We start from the raw sequence: 19,689 nt of genomic DNA, 5'->3' as shown, positions 1-19,689 counted from the left end.
GCTCTGGGTGCATTACCTCAGGCTCCAGATCCTGTCTCTATTCCCAGGCCACTTCTCCCCCCAGCTCTGTCACTTGGCAGCAATGACCCCCCCAATTCCACCCCTGTAAGTGCTGACACAGATGTGCATTATGAACTACAGCCTGTACCCCGCAAATCCCACCCCCAAACTCAGAGCCTCACCTTCCTCCAACAGCCTTATTAACCAGGCAGCACCGTGGGGAAGTAAAGGGAAAGCCTTGGGCAAACCATCCAGTGTCTGCACAGAGATTTCATTTGCTTGTCAATCAAACCAGAGACCTAGACCCTGGCAAGGAACCAAGGAGGCCTCATTTTCCAAGCTCCCCAAAATGCTTAGAAACCTAAAGACGTCGCCATCACACGTTAACTTCCCTTTGAGAGCAAACAACTTATTCGGGACAGGCGGCTACGAGCAGGGCACCCACGGTCAGGTATCTGAAAGTCCCAGGCCCACCACTCTACTCCTGGATTTTGACATAAGGCAGTGTGAACTCAACCTCCCTGGCCCCAAATTAATAAAATTAATAGTTATTTTTCAAATTAAATACATACTGTACATTAATTGTTATTTTTCAAATTAAATACACACTCTACCATGTTCTCATATGTTGAGAATTATAAAGAAACGTGAGTCACTCTCTATACCTCCAAGGAGCTCGAAGTCCAGAAGGGAGAGTGGGGAGCAGCAGAGCAGGGAACAGCCAGCTTGGTCACAGGGCTTGTCAGGAGACTTGGAAGAAGAGCTATTGACAGCAGCATGGTCAGGGCTGAAGACAAGCTGGTGGGGTGCTAATGTTCCCAGAGGGCAGCTGCAGCAGCAAGCTGTAACTAACGACTGCAACTGTATCCAGGTTTGAATGAGCCAGAGAGGAAACATTGTTACCACCAGAGCCCAGCTGAGATTAAGGCCCTGATAGGGGGCTGCATGAACCAGCAGATGCATCCCAAATTAGGGAGGGAGAATGGGAGAAGGAAACACATCAACCATCACCTCCTCTCTCTGTCTTACCCTCTGCGCTTCCCACTAGCTGAGCCCAGCTAGACCAGCCTGGTGGAGCAGCTCTCAGGAAGTCGCCCTTCTGGGCCAGAGAGGAGGGAAGACACGGAGGGTGGACAGAGGTGACAGGAATGGGAATAGTCAGTGCAAGGGGCAAACTGCAACCACTTCACTGTATAGCAGTAGTTGCTCTAATTACTTTGCATAATCCATTTCTTTTATTCAAAACAGACCGAAAATGAGGTAGGTTTTTGTGTGTTTTCTTTTTTTCCCCACACACCTCAGAAGAGGATGCTGAGACTTCCAGAGATCCAGTGACTTTCTCAAGCCTGCCCTTTCGAGACCAGCCCTGCGAAGGGTGCACTTTCTCCTGGGCCACAACACCCCTCCGTGCATTCAGTAAACATGCACTGAGTGTTGTAGCAGGAATGGTAATGTTCACCAACTACAGGTTTTCTCCTGGTATTTCCCACCCTCCTTAGAGTTAGCTGCAGCCGCGAGGCTGGTTATGACCAGTGAAATGGGAGAGCAAGTTGCATGTGTCAATCCATGCCGACATTATGAAAAAGTTATACATAAATCTTAAAAGTTTCATATTGATAAATAATAATAGAGCATGTGATGGGGCATAATGTGATGTATTGTCATACGTTGACAATGTGAGGTAATTAAAGCTAATTACCAAATCCATCACCTAATGTACTTACCATTTTTTTGTAGTGAAAACATTTCATTTTGGTAATTTTGGAATACACAATGCATTATTACTTTTAACCACCATTCTATGCAATGGGTCATCCAAGCTTACGCCTCCTGCCTGACTGAGACTCTGTCCCCTTTAATCAGCAGCTCCCTGTCCCCTTCCACCTTCTTCCCCAGCATCTGGTAACCATCGTTATACTCTCTATTTCTGAATTTAACTTTTGTAGATTTTACATGTAAGTAAAATTATACAGTATTTGTATTTCTGTGCCTGGCTTATTTCACGTAGCATAACGTCCTCCAGATTCACAAATAAAAAGATTCCCCACTTGTTCAAGGTTTCTATGCTGTAAATAATCGTATTCCATTGTGCACGCGTGTCCTTTCTTTGTCCTTAGTGGATGGGCACCCGGGCTGTCTCAGCTCCGGTGCTACGGTGAACAGTGCTGCAACGAACCCGGGTGCAGAGACTGACATGCTGATTTCAACTGCCTTGAATGTATACCTAGTAGAGACATCGCTACAGCATATGGTCATCCCATTTGTAGTTTTCTGAATGCCCTTTACACTGTTTTTCATGATACTGCTGTATTGATATACAAGCCCACCAATGGTGCAGAAGTGTTCCCTTTTCTCCATGCCTTTGCAACGCTGATTACTGTTTGTCTTTTTGATAATAGCCATTCTAACAGCTGTGAGGAGACAGAGCCTTGTGGTTTTATTTTGCATTTCCCTGATTAGTGATGGTGGGTATTTTTTTTTTTCATATATCTGTAGGCCATCTGTATGTCTTCTTTTGAGTAGTGTCTATCCAGGTTCTTTGGTCACTTTTTAGATGAGTTATTTATTTTCTTGCTATTGTGCTGTTTGAGTTCTTTATGTATTTTGGATATTAGCTCATCAGATGTACAATTTGAAAATATTTTCTCCTAAATATGAGAAAATATTTTCAAATTGTTTCTCTCTGCACTCTATTAATGGTTCCCTTGGCTGTGCAGAAGCTTCATTAGTTTCATGCAATCCCATACGTTTATTTTTGCTTTTGTTGCCTATGCTTTGGGGATCATATTCTAGAAATCTTTGCCCAGACCCATGTCCTGCAGCATTTTTCTGGATTTGGGGCTTAGTTTGCTCTCCATTTTTTTACTTCCTTGAAGCATAACATTAAGTTCTTTATCTGAGATCTTTTCTGATGTAGGCATTCATAGGTATAAACTGTTTTGCGACACCTTATAAGTTTTGGTATATGGTATTTCCATTTTCATTTGTCTTAAGATACTTTTTAATTTCTTCTTTGATGTATTGGTTGTTTAACAACATATTGTTTAATTTCCAAATATCTGTGCTTTTTCTTAAATTGTTCCTGTTATTAATTTCTCGTTTCATTCCATTGTGATCAGAGACTATACTTACTATGGTTTCAGTCTTCTTACATTTGTTGAGACTTGTTCTGTAAACTAACGTATTGTCTATGCTGGAGAAAGCTCCTGGTGTGCTTCAGAAGAATGTGCATTCTGTCACCACTGGATAGAATGTTCTATGTTTGTTTGTTAGATCCACATGGTATAAACTTGCAGGGGTGTCCACCTGTGGCCTGCAGGTGGTACAGGTAACATGTAAGGACTTTTTGCCTGCTATCATGAGAATTACTCTTGGAAAATTATTCGGTAAATATTTACATATTTATTTAAATATTTAAAGTGTGTCCCCAATTATGCTTTCCCAATGTGGTGCAGTGAAGCCAAAAGCGTAGATGCCCTTGAAAGTTTGTTCTTGTTCCGCCATTTTCCTACAGATTTTCTGTCCGGATGATCTGTCTGTTGTTGAAAATGTGTTGTTCAGGTCCCTTGCTATTATGGCATTACATTCTACCTCGCCCTTCAGATATACAAACATTTGACTTATATGCTTAAAGTCACTGCTATAAATGTATATATGTATTCTGTATACATACATACATGTAAGATTCTATATCCACCTTATGAATTGAGCCCTTTATCATAATATGGTGATCTTTTTCTATTTTTTTAAATAATTTTTTGACTTAATTTTTATTAAATCATAACTTATGGGGTACAATGTGATGATTTGATATACAATGTGGAATGCTTAAATCACACTGATTGATATAACCATCACCACACTTACTTACTTTTTGTGGTAAGACATTTATAATATACACGTAGTTGTTTTGAAGTGTACCCTTGCATTGTGCACATTAGGCGAGATCCCACCAAATACCCTTCCTCCACTCCTCCTCCTCTCTCCTCCTCCCCCCTCCTTCTTTCTGGACTATATTTGTGTTTTATCGTTCATATGAATGTGTAAGTGATTACATATTGGTTTCATAATATTAGTGAGTATATTGGTCACTTTTTTACCCATTATTGAGATGCTTTACTAAGAAGAATATGTTCCACTGCATCCACGTAAACATAGAAGAAGCGAAGTCTTCATCTCTTATGGCTGCGTAATATTCCGTGTATATATACACCACAGTTTGTTTATCCATTCATGAGTTGACGGGCATTGAGGCTGCTTCCACGACTTCACTATTGCAAACTGGGCTGCAATAAACATTCCGGTACAAATGTCTTTGTTATAAAATGATTTTTGTTCATCTGGGTAGATACCTAGTAATGATATTGCAGGATCAAACAGTAGGTCAACTTTTAGTTCCTTGAGAATTCTCCATACTTCTTTCCAAAAAGTTTGTATTAGTTTGCAATCCCTCCAGCAGTATAGAAGTGTTCCCTTCTCTCCACATCCACACCAACATCTGCAGTTTGGGGATTTTGTGTTGTGGGCTAATCTCACTGGAGTTAGGTAGTATCTCAAAGCGGCTTCGATTTGCCTTAAAGTTTGTCTGATACAAGCACAGCTGACAACCCTTTTGGTTATTATTTGTGTAGAAAAATCTTTGTTTTAACACTTTATTCTCAGTCTATGAATGTCCTTAAGGCCAAAGGTACTCCCTTCTAGGCTCGGAGTTGGATCTTGCTGTTCTAGTTTAATTCCATTCTGTGTCCTTTTGATTGGAGAACTTAATCCATTTACATTTAAAGTAACTCCCGACAGGTAGGAACACACTCCTGCCATTCTGCCAGTCTCTTATTTACTGTTTTATAGTGCTTTGTTTCTCTTTTAATCTTTGATTTTCCCTGTGGTTTGTTGTATTATTATAGTGGTGCTTTGGCTCTTTTCTCTTTTTCTTTTGTGTGTCTACTAAAGTTTTTTTTTTTTTCCTTTTCATTACCATGAGGCCTACCTACAACATTTTATAGTTATAATATTATAAATTAAGCTAATAGTACTTCAACTTCAATTATATAGAAAGACTCTACACTTTTAATTATACCTGCCTCCCCATTTTTTATACTATTGGTGTCATTCTTTATATTTATTTTTCTTGTTAACTAATTGTTTACTGATACAATAGTTTTTAATACATTTGTCTTTTAACTCTTATGCCGTAGTTAAGAACAATTACATACCACCTTCACAATATTAGAATATTTGAAATTTAACTATATATTCTCCTTTAACAATCAGTGTTATGCTTTTCTATGTTTTCATTTCATCCTTTTATTTCAACCCAAGGAACTCTCCTTAGCCTTTCTTGTAAGGCTGGTCTTGCAGTGATAAACTCCTTTAGCTTTTGTTTGTCTTGGAATGTCTTTACCTCCCCTACAATTCTGTAGGACAGATTTTCTGAGCATAGCATTCTTGGTTGACAATTATTTTCTTTTAGTACTTTGTACATATATTTCCACTCATTTCTGTATTGCAAGGTTTCTTTTAAAAGGTTCATTGATAGTTTTATGGAAGAACCTTTTCATGTGACCAGTTTCTTCTCACTGTCTCCTTTGACTTTTGACTATCTGTTTATAATGTATCTCAGAGTATGCTTTTCTGAATTTATATTCCTTGGGGTCCTTTGAATTTTCTGAATCTGTATGTTTATATTCCTCCCAAATTGGGGTAATTTTCAGACACTACTTCTTGAAGGAATCTTTCTGCTTGTTGGTTTTCTCGTCTCCTTTAGGAACTTCCGTGTGTTTCATGGTTCTCCTTCATGCTTTTTTCACTCCTTCTCAATTGTTTTTTTCTTTTTATTCCTCTAATTGGGTAATTCCAAATAGCATATCTTCAAGTTTGCTAATTTTTCTGCATGATTAAATTTGCTATTGACACATCTGAGTTTTGTTATTATTGTGTTCTTCAGTTCCAAGATTAATATTTGTGGTTTTTTGGGGGGGAGTGTAATTTTTATTTATTAAACTCCTCATCTTGCTCATCCATTTTTTCAACTTAATAGTTGTTTGTATTTTCTTTCATCTCATTCATTGTTTTTTCTTTAAGATGATTATTTTAAATACTCCTTTCTTCATAAAAATCAAAAAGGGCAAGAATTTTAAAAATGAAGAAACTAAGACATGGAGAGGTCAAGTGGCTCATCCAGGGCCACACAGCCAGAGCATGGCGGCAAAGGTCTCGGGCCGCGAGGTGCAGACTGCTTGCTCTTTTGAGAGCGCTGCTTCATGTTTTCACTAAACCCACCATCCACCAGAGGTAGGCATTCTGTTGTTGTTGTTATCTCATTTTACAGATGTGCAAAGGGGCTCATAGAGCACTGTCTTCACCAGCATCCTGTGTGGCTACTTCTTGTCAGAGCACAGCTGCAAACCCCAACCTGCAGACTCCAGGGCCCAGGCCCTTCATGGCCCAGCCAGTGAGTTTTTGGCCTTGGTTTGTTTGTTTGTTTGTTTGTTTTTTAATTAAGTGACACAACCTCAGCTCAGTGCCTATAGCTCAGTGAGTAAGGGCACCAGCCACATACAGGGAGGGTGGCGGGTTTGAGCCAGGCCTGCTCCTGCTAAACAATGACAACTGCAACCAAAAATAGCCAGGCATTGTGAAAGGCACCTGTAGTCCCAGCTACTTGAGAGGCTGAGACAAGAGAATTGCTTAAGCCTAAGAGTTTGAAGTTGTTGAAGTGTTGAAGTTGTTGAAGTTGTTGAACTTTTAAGCCTAAGAGTTTGAAGTGAGTTGTGATGCCACAGCACTCTACCAAGGATGACGTAGTGAGACTGTCTCAAAAAAAAAAAAAAAAGTGACACAACCTCCCACGGAAACTAATCTACTTCTAAAAATCTTTGCTTACTGAGGTGAGAATTTCAGTTCATACAAATCCAGGAGTCAACAAATGCCCGCTAAGCACCTGCTGTGTGTGAAGCATAAGGGTGATGTCATCAGGTCAGTAATTAACTCTCCCTAACTCAAGGATCCGTACCCAGCTGGAAGCAGGTCACACAGTGGAAAAAAAACAGTAATCTACAGTAAAGAACTGTGGAAACTTCAGGAAGGGCTCCAGGAGGAAAACAAGTGAATGCATATGGTCACCTTCAGTGGGAGGATTTTAGGAGATAGAAGGAGACCACAGCACTAATCAGGCTGAGATTCCGGAGAGGAGGCAGGAAAGGTCAGGCTTGGTAGAGGAGTGGACCATGGGGGGTCAAGTGAGCATGGATCAGTAGACCCAAAAGTCCCAGGGAAGAAATGGCACCCTACTCTGTGATGAGAAGGTCATCTGTTAAGAAGACAGAGCCTTCATCTAATGTTCCTTAGTGTAGACACTAGTGTGTGGGCACCAGCAAGGACATTCTGCCTTAGGAACACTGTGGGGAGAGAGAACTTCTGCGGCCTGAGTCATTGTGCCATCAGAGTGGCTTACTTGTGAATCACCACCACATAGACCCAGTTATCAAGGGAGAAGCAGAGTTAAACAGAGGAGGACAGGCACTAGGGAAGCAGAGCGAGCTCTCACGGCTGAGACAAAGCCCAGGTTCTATTCTATTCTATTCATGATCAACTCAATCAAAATTTAACCTTAATAGAAAGCTGTTCTGTAAATGTAAGCTAGTATTATTGAATTGCTCTATTACCATCAGGACTGTTTTCATTTTTAAGCTCATGGGTGGTCGCCTCCACATTGAGGAACCATTCATGGCCAGGGAAAACACCCCAAAATCATTTTCCAGGGCATCTGCACCCTTGTCCAGGCTGCCACAATGTTTTAATTGAGTTGGATTAAATTTCAGTGGAAGGGGCAGAAGTAGTGCATTTTCAAGAACTAATAATTCTGTAATTTTGTAGGTGGAGAGTACCTTTTTGGCACAAATAGGCAGAAAAGACAGCTGCATTTCTGGCCAGCCGAGATTCTCATTTGGAACAAGACCAGAACCAGCAGAAATGCAGTTTCTTTCTGACTTCCTCAGAGGACCCTGGAAGAAATGGGCCCAGAAAGGGTCTCCCTGGACGGGGGAAGCAGTCAGATGGGGGGCCTGTGGGCAGAGCCAGGAGATGGTGGTCCAGCCTCCCTGGGCCCTGGTGTCCTGGGCAGCTGCCTGGTGACATCTGCACCCTGCATTCCTGGGTCATATGTTTGTACCGAGTCCACCCACTCTCCCAGGGCTGGCCACACAGAGGGAGGGTTAACACAAGGAAAAGCAAAGAACAGTGGTCTTTCTCCAGGCACCCAGCGGTGCCAGGAAAGCTGATGTGGCATCGTGCAGCAGTGAGCGAGCTGGTCTGGAGAAGACAAGAATCCTGGTTCATTTCTGCCTTTCTGGCCCAGTCGAGTAAATCATTTCACTTTCTTGCACCTGGTATTTTCCTGTGAGATGTCTAAGGACCTTCACAGCTCTGATGCTTAGTGATCTCACAAACACTTTGTGTGGCATTGAAGTCTCTCATGGTTAAGACAAAAAATGCACCTGCCCCTCTCTCACCTCACTTCCTTCCCTCCTTGGACTCACCCTTAGTTTGTTTCACTGTCTCTCTTGGCCATAAAGCCCCACTGGACTTCCTAGCCTGGAGGCAAATTCCCTTCTTCCTCCCTAAATCCAGCTTTGCCTGCAAGTCTCCCTGTGACCAGACATCAGCAGGGGCTCAGCTGGGAGGGGAAACTTCCCTAGGCTGGGACTGCATGCATGTAGCCTGTCCTCAGCACCCCAGGACCTTGAAACAGGCTTGGCACATCATGATTATGGGTGCCTGTGGATTCACCTCCTCACACACTGTTTCTTATACTTGTTGGAACCTGAATATGCCTAAGGATCTAGTGAAAGGGGGATCCACATTGGGGCAATTAGTCAGATTTAGCAGGTTGACGCAGATCATGGGGAAGGGGAAACTACACTCCCTTCTCTAGTATTACTGTTGGGTGAAATGTATGACATTGGAGCTATCAGAAAAGATCATTGCAGCCCTGGGGGAACGAGTGAGTCTTAGCCAGAAGCCAAGCACAGCTGAAAAGTATAGAGACACAAAGTCTTTCTGATTTATTTGTAACCCTCCATATAGCCATAGTTTTCCAGTTTTTCATCTATAACTTTCTGCATTAGCACCAGCAGAAGCTTTATTACCATGATTACAATTTTCTTAAGCTAATTAAATTGGTTTCTGTCACTTGCAACCAAGAACCCTGGCAAATATAAATGCTCTGACCAATACATGGCAGAGGACTCTAGTCTGGAGGGGCTGAGGTCCCAGCAGGGTAACTGCAAAGAAACTAAGGAAGGAGAGACAGGAAGAGACCTGATGTGACACAGAGGCCCTGCCAGAACAGGAGGAAGGGCCATGCTTCGGAGGATTCAGGGCTCCCAGTCCTGCCCTGCCGCTGCAGGTGACAGGAGACGAGGCTGGGAAGAAAGAGGCCGGCAACCATGGTGGATTCCAACAGAACCCAACAGTAAGCAGCTCTCGTGCGGGACAGGCCCTGGACTGGGGACTTTCCACACGTCGTCTCCTTTAATCGTTGCCATGAAACTTTCCAGGATATTACACATACTTCACCAGAAAAGAAAGGGATGTTCAGGGAGGCTGCGACAGAGGGTTCTGTCACCAGGACTGCAGAGCCCACACCCTTCATGTCCCTCCAGGCTCAGGGATCAGGGGATGTCAAGCAATGAAAGATGCTCAATTAGGAGCAGAAGGAAGACAGACATAAGCCTGGGGGAGGGGTGTCACCTCCCTCAAGCCCCTCTCTCTGCCAGACTCCGGGCCACACACAGGGGGACACAGCAGCAACCTGAGTGCTGCCCTCAGAAAGCCTGCGACCTAGTGTGTCCGGTCTTAAATCCTAGCTAGCGGGTCACACCTTTTACTTGGCCATCTTCAATAATTTCTTGTTATTGTGTGTCTGATATGGAAGAGATTGTGTCACCTGCCCTGGCTCTAGCTATATGATTCTACATTCTTCCCATCACTCCAAGGAATGAGGATCTGGAATCCTGGAGGGGAAGCCATGGAATCCCCCTCGGGGAACTGCAGTGCTTGGGAGGCAACCAGTGAACAGTGTTTGGAAGAGTAATGCTACACGCTAAGGATCCCCCCACCCCCATCACTGTAAAAACGGAGCAGAAGAAAAGCATTTCCGTGCATTGTGCTCAATTGCCTGGAGCAGTGATTTTACTCTAAAGAAAAGGCAAGGCTCTATGATTCTAGGCTTACAGCCAGGTCTTTAAAATATTTTTGTTATAGTAATAACTTTCTAACCATATTTGCTATAATAAGATATGACCTTAATTTGTTCTTTTACCACAATTCAAGTCAACAAACTACAGGTTTAGGAGGAACCAATCACAAGGAACTTAAGAAATTGAGACCATTTACTCTAGAACTGTGTTTTTTGGTGATGTTAATACATCCTACATATGCGTGCACACACACGTACATGCACACACACATGCACGTGCACACACACTCACACGCTCACACTCACACACGTGCATGCACACACACGCTCACACACTCACACGCTCACACACACTCACACACACGTGCATGCACACACATGTACACACACGCTCACACACACACTCACACTCACACACTAACACTCACACTCACACACAGAGGACCCAGCAGACAAACTCACTCTGTATCCTCCTTGATGATCTGCAATGAACCTTAACATGCGAAAGGCTCTGAGAAGCCCCAAAGTAAAAAAAATGCTCAAACTTCAACCACTCAGAACTTCTCAACTTAGGTGAGCAAAGAATGAACCCACAGATGAATTAAGTCATGCAGGGAGAATATCAGGAGAATATTTGGTCTGGCATTTTCCCCTCATCTGAGTGACAGGAAGGTGGGAGACCGTGTGGGCTTGTGAACCACACACCACCTTTGGAATCTACATGACCTGCTACTGCATTCCAACTCCATCACCTCGCAGTATGACAAGGAGCAAATGCACCTCTGGGAGCTGTTTCCTCTTCCAAAGAAAATGCTTTGAACACCTACTATGTGCTGAGCACTGTTATAATCATGTGGGATATTTGTCAGTAGATTAAAAAAAGATCAAAATAGTTATAAAATGTATATTGAAAATCTGCATCTCATAGCCCCATCATTATTCACAATAGCTAAAAAACAATGGAAACAATCATCCACAAATTAATGGATAAAGAAAAGGTGGTGTGACCATTCAACGGAATGTTATTCAGTCATAAAAAGGATTGAGCTACTGACCCATGCCAGACCTTGGATGAACTTGGACAATATTATACTACATGAAAAATGCAAGACACCAAAGGCCATATATTAAGTGATTATGTTCACAAGAAATATCCAGAATCCATAGAAATTTTAAGGTAATTCTGTAGAAATGGAAAACAGGTTAGCAGATAGCAGGGGTTGCAAGGAGGGAATGAAGAATGACTCTTAATGGGTATATGGTTTCTTTTGGGGGTGATTAAAAATGCTCTGAAATCAGATAATGGTGATAGCTGCACAACTTTATGAATATATTAAATACAAACCACTGAATTTTACACCTTTAAAGGGTGGGTTTCATGGCACGTGATTATATCTCAATTTCTGTTATATACGTGCAGCGTTCCATAATTCCCAAAGCTCTTTCATAAGTTTTGTCCGGGGTATGTTAGCTAAGGTGCCTAAAATTCAATAAACCCCCTTTGTTTTCTGCAGTTGCCTGAAAAGCAGTGCATTTGTGGGTCTTATTAGCTGGATTTGAGAAGCTGTATGATTTCTTGCCCACTATTCTAGAAAGTACTCACTGTTTCAGGTAAAGAAAAAAGGTGTAGAATATCTTCTTAAGGTTAGATTTAAAACACAAGAATTGGAGAATAGAAAAAATCCAGTTATGACCTATGACAACTTATGAAGAAAGGAGGATAAATCTTGGAAATTTTCTAAATAGAATAACAGGCTGATTGGTGACGTACAGATAGAAGGATGTGGTCAGAGGCAATGACAACAATCTCCAAATCTGAGGGTAGTGTCCAAAGCACTTGTGTGCAAAATTGCTATAAACTTCGAATTAATTCCACACCATTCATTTCCAAGTGCTTGGAGCCACACTGACTCTAAGAGATGCTTCTGTTGGCAGCTGAGCCACTTGGACTCAATTACTTACTTCATTTTTTAAAAAACAACAATATTTTCTTTAAAAGGGAAGAGGAAGATTTTTGATCAGTTATCTTAAGAAGCATTTTTCACCTAAGCAATTTACATTCTAGATGGCGGGTAACGTCTGTTTTTACTTGCAGTGGAGTTTTTTCCTTACTTTGTAGCATTATTTTTGCAAGGGGTTGGGAGAGATAGACAGGGAAAGTAGACCCTATTTCCAGAAGCTGTGCCAATCTGAACTGTGGGGAGAAACGTTCAGGGGTGACAACGTAACGAACCCACACCATCCCGCTCTTTCTAGGCATATCGACAAAGGTAAAAATGGAAAACAAGCGCAACCACACACAATGGCAAAACCAAAATGGAATTATTGTCATTATGCTAAAGAATAGTAAAAACGTTATATAACAATGTACTGAAATTCTATGTTATAGATGTTGCCTATATAATTTAAAACACAAGAATTGAAGAAAAGAAAAAAATCTCAGTTATGAACTATGATAACTTATCAAGAAAGGAGGATAAATCCTGAAAATTTTCTAAATTTCTCTATTTCTTTCTAAATTTAAAAATAACCTACATTTATTGAGAACTTACTATGTCCCAGGCACTGTTCTAAGCTCTTTCCAAATCCTGATTCATTTCATCTGGAAAAAAAATATCTTACGATTCCCATTGTACAGATAAGGAAATTGAGGCACAACAAGTTTACGTAACTGGCCAGAGTCACAGAATCATAAAGTATTTTTCTGGTGTTTGCAGCAGTTGTCAAAATTCATTCCCTTTTGCCTCATTTGAGATACTAAAAGACAAGCCTTTTGCAATTTAAAAGTGATATTTATCATTAGTGGCATTTAATAGGAATTTCTGAACCTCTAGCAACTGCAAAAGAAAAAAGGGAGAGAGAGAGAAGCCTAATCCAATCGATGTGACAGACATTCATCTGGGGATCTGGGTGATTCAGTCACTCATTGACTTATTTTCCTGTTGAACAATTATTAGGACTGAACAACACACCAGCAATGGTAATGTGCAGAAAATGTCACCATGGAAATGATAATCTAGTGGGGGAAATCAATGGAACCTTTAAACAATTCCAAAACAAACTAATTAAACCTAGTTTTAAAAAACAAATGATATATATACACACATGTCATGCATAAAACATATTTTAACATATTATGTCTTTATTGCATAATAAGCACAAGCAGTTCCTGAGTTACAAACATCCAATTTACATATGGCTTATACTTACAGACAAGGGCTATTCCAGGTAATAGGTCAATGTACCTGTAACTTACATGCAAATTCAACTTAAGGACAAGCATACAGAATCTATCTCATTCATAATCCAAGGACTGCCCGTACTTGAAAATGAGAAGGAAAACCCAATGTTTGCTAAATATTTGCCTTGATAGTCTTCACGTGTACGCAGAATACATTGCAAATTTTAAGAGTGAAAGTTCATGTGAAGTGTTGAGCTAGCATTGTGCTGAGCCTATCCTAAGCACACACAGATATCAACTTGTTTAATCCTCACAGTGGCCTGATGAACTAAATTCTGTGGCCATCTCCATTTTACAGGAGAACCTAGGGGCACAGAAAGGTTAAGTAATTTCTCTAAGATCTCACAACTACTAAGGACAGAGTTACTGTTCTATCCAATTTAGTATGATAAAACATGTTGCTGTATAAAATGCAATGCAGATTGACACAAGGCAGGCGTCCTCAAACTATGGCCTGCGGGCCACATGAGGCGGTGTGATTGTCTTTGTTCCCGTTTTGTTTTTTTACTTCAAAATAAGATATGTGCAGTGTGCATAGGAATTTTTCATCGTTTTTTGTTTTTTTTTTAACTATAGTCCAGCCCTCCAATGGTCTGAGGGACAGTGAACTGGCCCCCCGTTTAAAAAGTTTGAGGACCTCTGGGAGAATAGGGAATCTGAAACTCTTGTGAAAGAAGCCAGGAAGGGCTTCAAAGAGGAGGTGATGTCTTGAAAGGTACAGGTGAAACTTACTAAATGCAGAATATAAATGTCTGAACACAATAAATAAGAAAATGCCATGAAGATTATGTTAACCATTTCGATGAAAATATTTCAAATTGTATATAAAACCAGCACATTGTACCCCATGACTGTATTAATGTACACAGCTATGATTTAATTTAAAAAGAAAAAAAGGAAAGAAAAGAAAAGCTATTGGATGCCGTTAAACAGGCAGCTTGGAGGGAAAATGGATCCAGACACAAATCAGACAAGGCCCTTCTCAAACCCACCACTTTTATCCAGTCAAGTGTCTTTCCACCGTTGTACCACAGTTAGAGAGAAGTTTGAGTGAAACTGATCTGTCATCTCACATGACACTCATATCACTTGCTTAACATTTCGAATGTAACACTTTATTGCATTCGATGTTAAACACTTAACATGTATTCTTCACACTTACAAGTCGCAATGTGTTCTGTCTCTAGTAAGCAAATATTTAAGAAACATTTGGGCTGTTTTTCCATTTCAAAGTATTTAATCTGTAATAAACATGTAGCATGTTAAAAACGCACTTCATGCACAGTATGTGTTAAGTGTTAAGAATATATTTTTGAACTGCCTTATTCGTGCTGGTCAGACTTTCCATTACAACTCCTAATTTAAGAGGTTTTTTAAAACAGCCATAAAAATCTCTTCATGCTGATATTTCAGGTAAAATATCTCTCCTTCCAGATGCCTTTTTAAGTTATTGGTTGATTTATTTTTCAGTATTAATACATTTAATGAAAAAATGACTTTGTGAAATTGGGCCTAAAACAAAAATAATTCATGTATTAAAGAGATTTAAAATCAAAAATCTTTAGAAGAGAAAATAAAACGTGATTGAGATGAGTTTTGTCTTCTATTTCCAGATTGTATTGAAATTTAGAACCAAGGTTATGGAAGGAAGGCACTCATCAAACTGTCTCAGAAACGCGTGAACCCATAATAATGTAATCACGTTAGTTAATCGTGCCAGACAGTTGACAAAATGGATTTCACATCCCTTCCACCTGCCTTCAGGGTGCTGAGAGGTAAGCACCCTTATCTCGCAGGTGGACAAGCAATGCTGAGGGAGAGGGTATGGGGTCTGTCCAAGGTCACACAGCCAGGGATCTGGGTTTGAACTCCAGTCCCCTGGTTTTCTCCACGTGACTCCTCACAGTACCCAAGGGACTGAGCCAGTGTGTGGCTTGGTGTTTTCATCTGGGATAAATCCTAAGAATTTTTAAAATTTAATGTAAACAAAATTCAACTCCCTGGTTACAACTAAATAACTATAATTGTTCTGTTACTTTTCCCTTTTATAATCAAGATCATGTCAGGAACCAAACTCTGGAAGTTGCTCTCCTGCCTTGGTCAACGCATCCAGACAGTGACCTAAAGTTGAAAGGCATCCTTCCTAGAGGGCTGTAATCACTCTTCAGTCGTGTCCACAGGTGTCTTCAGAAGGTCTGTGCCCATCCTATCCACTTGGATGACGGAGTCTTTGAAGCAAGAACCTACTTGTCTGGGTCTCCTCCCCTTCCCTTTTTTTTCCCACCCAGTGTTTTGCACAGTGACAGGCCTATGTATAGGACTTTGTCAAATGTTTGCCCATGACAGGAATCAATAGAACTTCACAAAGGGAATGCTGCACACATTATCTCATAAATGCAGAGAAGGAATGTACAGCCAAACGTATAGCTATAATCTATATTTGATGGCATTAAACTTTGCTTTTTTAGTTGAGATGACTTCCTTTAACTTTAGACCACCTGTGCAAGCTCTCCCAGTGCTTCCACAATGAAGTTCTTTATGTTACACACACACTCCGCCCTTACCTTCTTCCTTTTGCAGCATTCTCCTTCCTGTCACCTGACTATCACCAGACCTTCCTCCATTACCCATGCCATCCTGTGAAGTGACTTCCTGGCTTTACCAGGCCCAGAAAAGGCTGCACAATAAAGATTTGAAGAAAAGGGTAAGTTTGGGAAATGTTCCTTTCACAAGAAAGGAACGTCATGGGCACTCCCTTACAGTCGTGGCCTTCTCCAGTTCCCCTCTTTAGAGCAGGCTGACCATGGAGGATCAGTGGTCTGTGACGTCATGTTTGACCCCTGCTGGCCAGGTCAAAGCCAGCTCCGCCCACCCCAGGGCTAGTATGGTAGAGTCTACCTTGGCCAGGCACAGGCCTCTTTTGCCCTTACACGGATCTATCCCTTCATCTCTCAGCAGTAATTAAAGTAACATTTTTGGTATATATGTATCATATTCCTAATTTTATTTTTATTTTTCCATTTGCTTGAAACCTAAGTGGGGACAAGAAATGCTATTTAATTTTGGTACCCCTGAACTCCAACAGAGAAAAATACCTAAAGTCCTCTGTAGTCACTCACTTCTCTTTCAAACCCATCTTTTTTCAAAGTGTACCAAAAATATCCTCAGGCCTTCAGTGTAATTATATTTATGATCATTCATTTTTTCATTAGTCTAGAGCAAATATTGTGGGAACTCAAGAAAGACGATGTTCCAAAGTCAACCTCAAGTTTGGAATTGCAAGAAAGAACCACAGATTAACATGGAATTGGAGTCAACTGCAGCCTGGATGCTCTCTAATGAGGGTTCTGTACAGGAGCCACATATTATCCTGTCTTAATATACAGCCTGAAGAAGTTAGGTGGGCTGGACCTAAAATCATACCTATAGAAGACTTAGCCGCAAAGGCAAGGAAAATGTCAGGACCCAAGAAGAGAAACCAAGACTCAACAGGGGCATTGACAACAGTGTGGAATATTTGAATGTCGATTTCTAATTCAGACATAATGTCAAATAGTAAAAATATCCTGACTTCATTCATTAGCTCAATAAATATTTACCAAGTGCCCGTTATACTCCAAGGACTGTTGGAGATGTTTTAGGTACAGTAGTGAGCTAAAGACAAAAATCTCTGCCCTCATAAAGTTTGTAATCTGATGGGCAGAGATGGGCAACACAAATACCATAAGTAAGGTAAACAGAATGTTAGAAGGTTTACGTGATATGAGCAAAGTAAATCAGGTAAGGAAGGCCAAGTACACAGGTATGAAGAGAGGGAGCTGCGATTTTAAATAAGTGATTACAGAAGATCTAATTAAAAAATGTGACATTTGAGCATATACTTGAAGAAGATGCAGATAACTAAATCGGAAGCATGGTCAAGCAAAAAAGTGAAAAAAATACAGATGTCACGAGTGGAAGTGTACTTGGCTTGTTTGGTAAGTAGAAGGAGACTGTCTTAGCTCAGGGTGGGTGGCTCACACAGCAGACATTTATTTTCTCAATTCTGGAGATTGGGACATCCAAGATCAAGGCGCTGTCAGATTTGCTTTCTGACACAAACCATATTCCTGGCTTGTCATTGTGTCCTCACCTGGCCTCTGCTCAGTGTGAGGTAGAAAGATCTCTTCTGTCTTTTTCTATAAGGGCACTAATCCCATTGTGAGGACCCCACCCCACAATTTCTTCTAACCCTAGTTGCCCCTGAAAGTCTCATCTCAAAAAAAAACTATCACACTGGGAATTAGTGCTTCAACGTGTGACTTTTGGGGGGTACAATTCAGTCCATCTGGAGGGACTTTTACAGTTGGAATTAGGAAGGCCAGTCATTAAAATCACCCCCCCTGAAGCCACCCTGACCTTCCTGCCATTCTCATGGGTTGTGCTTTCCTGGTTATATTCAGCTCACCCCTTTATCTGTGACTGGATGAAATCATAGACACAAGTTCTCTGAACCTATATTAAATCATAGCTCCAATTCCCAGGGAATCATGCTAAATTTTTCTACCACCTGCTTTTCACCCTCCAAGACAAATGTTCCCTATCTTTTCTTTTCTCCACAAAGCCCTAATATCTTCTGCCTTCCTCACTTATCTCTAGCTACTTGTTTCATTAAGAAAATAAAATCAGTCAATAGAGAACTCATACAAGCATTCACAAACCCCAGCACATGTACCCAACCCTGAGCACGTGGTCTACACATCTTTCCAACTATGAATTGTGCTGCTATAAAAAATTAGGTCAGGTGTCCTTTATATAAAATTAACTTTTTCATTTGGATATATACCCAGCAGTGGATTACTGTATCAAATGGTAGGTCCACTTGAAGCTCTTTGGAGTATCTCTATGTAATTCTCCATGGAGGTTGCACTAATTTGCATTCCTACCAACAGTGAATAAGAGTATCTTTCTCTCCACATCAATGCCAGAATCTGTTGTTTTGGGACTTTTTAATATAAGCCATTCTCACTAGAGTTAGGTGATATTTCATTGTAGTTTTGATTTGCATTTCTGAAATGATTAAAGACATTGAGTATTCTTTCCATGTATTGGTTGGCCATTAACATATCTTCATTTGAAAAGTTTATGCTCATGTCTTCAGCCTATTTTTTAATGGCAATGTAAATCCTGGGCAGTGCCTGTGGCTCAATGGGTAGGGTGCTGGCCCCATATACCAAGGGTGGCAGGTTCGCTTGTTTCTTGCTGACTTGCTTGAGTTCTTTGTAGATTGTTTCTTGCTGACTTGCTTGAGTTCTTTGTAGATTGTTTCTTGGTGACTGGCTTGAGTTCTTTGTAGATTCTGGTTATCAGCCCTTTGTCAGATGTACAGCATGTGAATATTTTCTCCCATTCTGTGGGTTGTCTATTTGCTGTTTTGATTGTGCCCTTGGCTTACAGAAGCTTTTTAATCTGAAAATGTCCCATTTTTTTTTATGATGCTGTGATTGTTTTGGGGATCTTCTTCATGAATTCATTGCCTCAACCAATATCTGTAAGAGTTTCTCCGACATTTTTTTCTAGGATGTGTATAGTTTCCTGCCTTATGTTTAAGTATTTTGTCAATCATGAGTTAACTTTTGCAAGCAGTGAGAGGTATAAACCCTGTTTCAGTCAGTTATGAATGGTGAGAGGTACAGATCCTAGGGCTGTTCACTTTTCCCAGCACCATTTATTGAATTAGGATTCTTTTCCCCCAGTGCATGTATGTATGTACCTGTTTTGTCAAAAATCAGATGAGAATATGAAGATGACTTCATCTGTGAGTTCTCTGTTCTGATCCACAGGTCTACGTCTCTGTTTTTCTGCTAGTTCCATACCGTTTTAGTTACTATAGTCTTGTAGTATAGCTTGAAGTCTGCTAAAGTGATGCCTCCCACTTTGTTACTATGTGTATGGTTGCCTTGGCTATTGACATCTTTTCTGGTTCCATATGAAGCATAGAACTATTTTTTCTAGAATTGCAAAACATGCTGCTAGTATTTTAATGGGAATTGCATTGAATCTGTAAATCACATTGGGTAGTACAGCCATTTAAAAAATGTTGATTCTGGGCGGCGCCTGTGGCTCAGCGGGTAGGGCGCCGGCCCCACATGCCGAGGGTGGTGGGTTCAAACCCGGCCCCGGCCAAACTGCAACAAAAAAATAGCCGGGCGTTGTGGCGGGCGCCTGTAGTCCCAGCTACTTGGGAGGCTGAGGCAAGAGAATCGCCTAA

Source organism: Nycticebus coucang, chromosome 23, assembly GCF_027406575.1.
Source record: "Nycticebus coucang isolate mNycCou1 chromosome 23, mNycCou1.pri, whole genome shotgun sequence".
Classification (NCBI taxonomy): Eukaryota; Metazoa; Chordata; class Mammalia; order Primates; family Lorisidae; genus Nycticebus; species Nycticebus coucang.
The sequence above is the reverse complement of the archived record's forward strand: the minus strand, read 5'-3'. Positions refer to the sequence as shown.